Below are 5,891 nucleotides of genomic sequence, written 5' to 3' on the forward strand. Positions count from 1 at the left end.
ATGGCCTCCATCACCTAACAGGTCCAGTTCCTGGAGGACTCGGACCCGTAACCCGTTCATCTGCACAAACTTCCCCGAACCCAGGAGACCTCCCACGGTCAGCCTGGAGGAAAACCTGCCGCTCAGCCAGACTTGGCACATTGGGAGGAGTGCCACAGAAAGACAGGGTGTGGCAGGGGCCAATTGGCCGCCACCAAAATAAATGACAGACTTAGAGGAATATTAAGATAGGACCATATGACCATAATTGTTGTGTGCCTATCTTAATACTTAATTAGATAGTGCAACCTGAATTGAATCATTAGACAGCTTATTCATTTACTTGCTTTATTGTCTATCACGGACCTGTTGACACCATGCCTTCTGGCTGTCACACAAAAACACTTTGTGTGACAACTATACTAAGACTATAACTAAGACTACTATACTTTTTCCAGTTTACTCCAATATGTAATCAGAATACTTGTCAGGGGCCTTCTTAATCCTCTGTGATCTGGCCCTTGATATATCAGTCATTTGAGTGTCCTGGTATGGTGTCTGAGTGACGTTCATCTGTGCGTGTGTGTCTGCGTCCAGTATACTGTCCTCAGCTCCCAGTGTTTCCTTGGCCTTGTTTGTCTCATATCTTTTCACATGTGTGGTATTCCTCTTATAGCGTGCTCCAGTTGGAGACTCAACCACAACTTGATTTCCTGTCTTGCTCACAACTTTGTGTGGTGTTGCGTTGAACGGTGTTGTGAACTTGTCCACTTTGTCCTGTTGTATGAGTACTGTATCTCCAATGTCCACATTTGAATACTGAGCTCCTCTTCGTTCATCAGATCAAACTTCCTGCCATACACATATGGATGTAGCCTTTCACATGCCCACACTAGAGCTAAAGCTTCTCGCTCTGTTTGAGAGTACCTTCTCTCACAGCTTGTCAAGCTGCGACTCACATAGCAAACAGGTACCATCTCCCCCTGTTGGTCCTGCACCAGTACTGCTCCTAAACCTACAGGACTTGCATCTGCAATCACTTTAGTTGGTGCTTTCTTATCAAAGTAGGCTAGGGTAATGGCTCTGGCTAGCTCATTCTTTAAAATTTGGAAAGCTTGTTTCTGTTCTGTTCCAAAAGTGAATGGAGTGTCTTTTCGGGTCAGACGTCGTAGCGGCTCTGATAGTGTTGCAAACTGTGATATGAACCTACTACTGTATCTGACGAGTCCCAGGAAGCTCCTCACCTCTGTGGCGTTCTCTGGTTCTCTGGCTTCCATTACAGCTCTCACTCTTTCTTCTGTTGGTCCGATGCCTTTCTGTGACAGAAGTATCCCCATGAACACTAGTCTGTCCATGTTGAACTGGCACTTGTCTGAATTCAGTGTTAGTCCACATTCAGAGAGTCTCTTCATGACGGCATGCAGGCGCTTGTCATGCGTTTCCTGGTTTGGCGCATGCACTATGACATCATCTGAGATGTTTTCTACACCTTCTCTGCCAGCTAGTGCATTGGCTATTTCGTGTTGGTATTGCTCACTGGCTGATGACACACCGAATATCAGTCTCTTGTATCTGTATACTCCGTTGTGTACTGCAAATGTAGTTATCTCCCTTGATTCTGGGGTCAGTTCTAACTGATGATATCCCCATTTTAGGTCTAGCTTGCTGAATATAGCGGAGCCATTCATGCCTTGGAGTAGTTCATCTACTGTAGGAATAGGGTATCGTTCCCTCACGATCGCCTCATTGACCCTTCTCATATCCAGGCACATCCTGATATCTTTGTCAGGTTTTGGGAGTAGAACCACTTGGTTCACCCAGGGGGTGGGACCTTCGACACTTTCGATAATGTCCATGTCCATCAATTATTTTTCTCCACCGGCTCCCGGAGGCTGTATGGTATGCGTCTGAGTGGCTGAGCCACTGGTTTCACCTCTGGATCTATGTATAAGCTAATCTGCTTTGTGTTTAACTTTCCCACTCCCTTGAACACATCTGGGTATTGCTGTTTTAGTTTGTCTTTAACGTCTGTAACAACTAAGACATTTTCACCTATTTTCAACACCCCTAGCTTCATAGCTGTGTTTCTCCCCAAGAGTGGTTCACCATTGCCTCTAATCACAATGAACTCTGCATGTTCAGTTCTATTACCAATTGTGATTTCACATTTAAATGCCCCCTTGACTTGCAGTGACTGATTAGATGATATGGGTACAGATTTCTCTGTTCTTTTGGCACATATGATTTACATTTTATCTTTTCTGCCTTCAGTCTCTCCCATACATTTTCTCCCATAATATTACTTTTAGCACCTGAGTCGACTAACATTTCTAAGTCTACTCCCCCTACACAAAAAGTAAGTTTATCAGACATTTCGTCATTTACAATAAATGCAAACTCTCTCTGTTCTTTTTCAACAGTGTTCACATTTTGTTTCCTTGTTCCTTTTGTTTTGCACATTTTGGAGAAATGGTCTTTTCCATTGCACTTGCGACATGTTTGTCCACGTGCAGGGCATTTGGGATCCTTTCCCATATGATCAGTGTATCCACATCTGTAACACTTTCTCTCCGTTCTGCCCTCTTCTCTTTCCATTCTCCTTCCTCTTGGTTTCATGTATTTCCCTCCATTTTGTGTGACCTGATGAACAGATTCTGTCTCCCTCTTTTCTCCACTGAGAGACATAGCAGTCATCTGCTCCTCAATCCTCTCACACTGTGAGGCCAACTCTAACGTGCGTGCGAGCGTCAGTCTATTCCCCTCCTCCAGCAATTTTCTGCACACATATTCTGAAGTAATCTTGCACAGAATTGCATCTCTTATCTGGTTATCTGTGTCTGCACGAAAATCACAGTCCCTTGCAGTCTGTCTCAGACGTGTAGAAAATTGTTGCACAGTCTCACCTTGTTTCTGGTACAACTTGTGAAACGTCTGTCGGGCAAACGCTGCATTTACTTGGGGAACGATGTATGCATCTCTAGTGCATTTACTGCGGCCGTGTAGTCCGCCACGTCTCCCGTCCTCTCCAACGTTGAAAATATATCCTGGACATCCGGTCCGGCGAGATGCAAAAGTAGAGCTCTTCTCCTCTGTTTAGTAACATCCGTTGCATCGTCATTAATGATCAGTCCTTTTCCATCCGCAAATAACTCAAACGATGTCAGCCAACGCGCCCATCTTGGTCCAAGCGTAGCTGGGTCTGTGTAACATGCGAACGGCTGAAGTCCTGACTTCTCCATGCTAACTGTAGCTCACGCTGAGTTAGCTTACTTAACGAGCTGTTCTTGCACGTTTTCTTCTTATTGCTTGCAAAGGTCCGACGTCCTCGTCGCCATTGTTGTGTGCCTATCTTAATACTTAATTAGATAGTGCAACCTGAATTGAATCATTAGACAGCTTATTCATTGACTTGCTTTATTGTCTATCACGGACCTGTTGACACCATGCCTTCTGGCTGTCCGGTCTAGTGTGTTCTCCACACTTCCGGTATCATTGTACATGTGACCTTTATGGTCCAATCAGAATCCAGTACATGACAATAATAACCATCAATGTTTGCTCCTTTTCACAAACGTCCTTTTCAATAGCTATTTAATTTACCTCAGTCAGAATACAGCAGCACATACATGTTTCGGTCCTACGGCCTTCCTCAGTGTGGAAGGCCGTAGGGCCGAAACATGTATGTGCTGCTGTATTCTGACTGAGGTAAATTAAATAGCTATTGAAAAGGACTTTTGTGAGTGCTGGCTTTTTCTTGTTTAATTTGTACTCGTGCCGTGCACCGGACCTCTTTGTTCACTCTCCGAGTGTGCTCGCATTTTTCTACTTTTTGGTGCTCCTTTTCACACTCATTATTAGCAGATAGAAAAAACACCTACTTTTTCAAGTGTTCTAGTCTGGAAAGAACGCAAGTTTGGTTGGCATGCAGGTTCGTCCTCTGGGTCTCCTGCTGCACAAACCACCCGTGTGTTTTTGGCTGCGTTAACGTCATTGTTTCAGCTGCATCGTCTTCATCATCTTCTGTCTCTCCACTGTCCACCACCAATACAGGTGGGGGAACGGGTGCACTAACAAGCCGCACTTGTTGAGGGGGAGGGCGACGAGTCATCTTCTTCCTCGTCAATGAGACGTTTCTTGCCCTTGTCGAAAAAGCTTAAAAGCGAGCTCTGTTTCATGTCTTCTTGATTTGGCGCTGCGGCTGCATTTGTTTACTTTACTAGACAGCTTAGCTAGTTTCCCATGATGCTCTGGGGCACAGAGTCATAGGTCAGCGGACAGTCGGACACTTATCGTGCATTCCTTTATAACTGGGAACTGGTAATCTTACCGGTTCAAAGTTCATGAGCTGGGACGTGACGTCACTAGAGCTGGTATTTCCCATTCCAAACTCGTAGGAGCCTCAGCAGCCCCGACGTAAAAAATCCAAGCAACAACAGTAGTTATAATCGTATAAATGCTATTTAGCACTTCTGTCTCGTTTGTGTCTCATTAAATCAGCCGTACACACAGCACGGCCTAGCCTACTTCTATCTCTGTGGACATGAGGCTGCAGTGTTTGTGTGCGCAAAATGCCACGAAATGCCTTGTTATCAACTGTTATTGCTAACAATGGCTAGCGAGTGGATCTGACCAGTGAACAAACAGTGAACTTCCCAGCTCAACTTTTCTGCAAATGGAACGCTAACAAAACGGATGTGATGCCATTTAGCCTCCACATCCCAGTTCTTTTGCGATAAAGGAACGCACGATTACGCATGACAGGCTGTGCATGACAGCTAATGTGTTTTGCAGACAAACAAACAAAACACTTTATTCTAGCCGAATGTGAACAAGATCTGCAGAATATGTTAATTGGTGTAAAAAATGGAGACTTGTGATAAATCAGGAGAAAACAAAAAATGTTCATTTCAGAAAACACTGTACAAAGAAGTTCATTTGTATTTAATGTTGGATTAAAAACATTGACCTATGCAAATCAGTATAAGTACCTTGGCTTGACATTAGACGATCACCTGACCTTTAACCCAGCTATAGACCAGAACTGCGCTGCGTCTTCAAGCGTCCAGCGCCCTTTTTAGGGGAAACCCACCATAGTAAAAGAAGCCGAAACCACTTCAAACAAACAAACTATTTAAAACGGTTTAATTTGATAGAGATATGCTCAAGAGTTGCTGTGTTGTTATAGTTTCACTAATAAAAAAAAAAAAAAAAAAAAAGTCTGCGATAGAATAGGGGTGACACCGTCAATGTGGACGATGCATATAACCTGGTGGAAACTGGATACAGTGTTCATATAAGGCAAGTACCTCGTGTCGATGTATCTTGCGCATTCTATGGCCGGCCGAGTTGAAATATATTGTCATGTCATGGTGTCTTTGGGTCATTTATAAACTAAATTAATTGTTATTTTTGTATTGATTTTTTGGGTACTGCTATTTTACATTGAAGTCAACGGCGAGTGGCTTGTGTTGTCCCCTAAAAAGGGGCGCGGCCTTCATGTTTTGCAAATTACCCGGATGTGCTGGTCTGGTCTATAGGCACTCTATCAGACTCAGCTGGCAGAGCTTTGGGCTCTGTACTGAACAAAGTCAAAAACTGTAGAGACCTAGGCTTTAAGTCATTTACCCAATTGTATAGGTCCTGTGTATGTCCTGTTTCAGACTATGCAGCTGGGGTCTGGGGCTTTAACGAACAGACCAAATCTAACACAGTACAATACAGGGCTATTCACTCCTTTTTGAGAGTTCATAAACGTTCTCCAATAGCAGCCATTTGTGGAGACATGGGTTGGGAACTGTCAAATGTCAGGCATAAATGTGAAATGCTTCGCTTATGGAACAGATTGGTAAATATGCCTGATCATAGGCTGACGAGAAAGATTTTCAATTGGGAGACATTAAGTCTATCTCCCT

Source organism: Poromitra crassiceps (genome assembly GCF_964638095.1).
Source record: "Poromitra crassiceps genome assembly, chromosome: 30".
In the NCBI taxonomy this organism is placed as follows: domain Eukaryota; kingdom Metazoa; phylum Chordata; class Actinopteri; order Beryciformes; family Melamphaidae; genus Poromitra; species Poromitra crassiceps.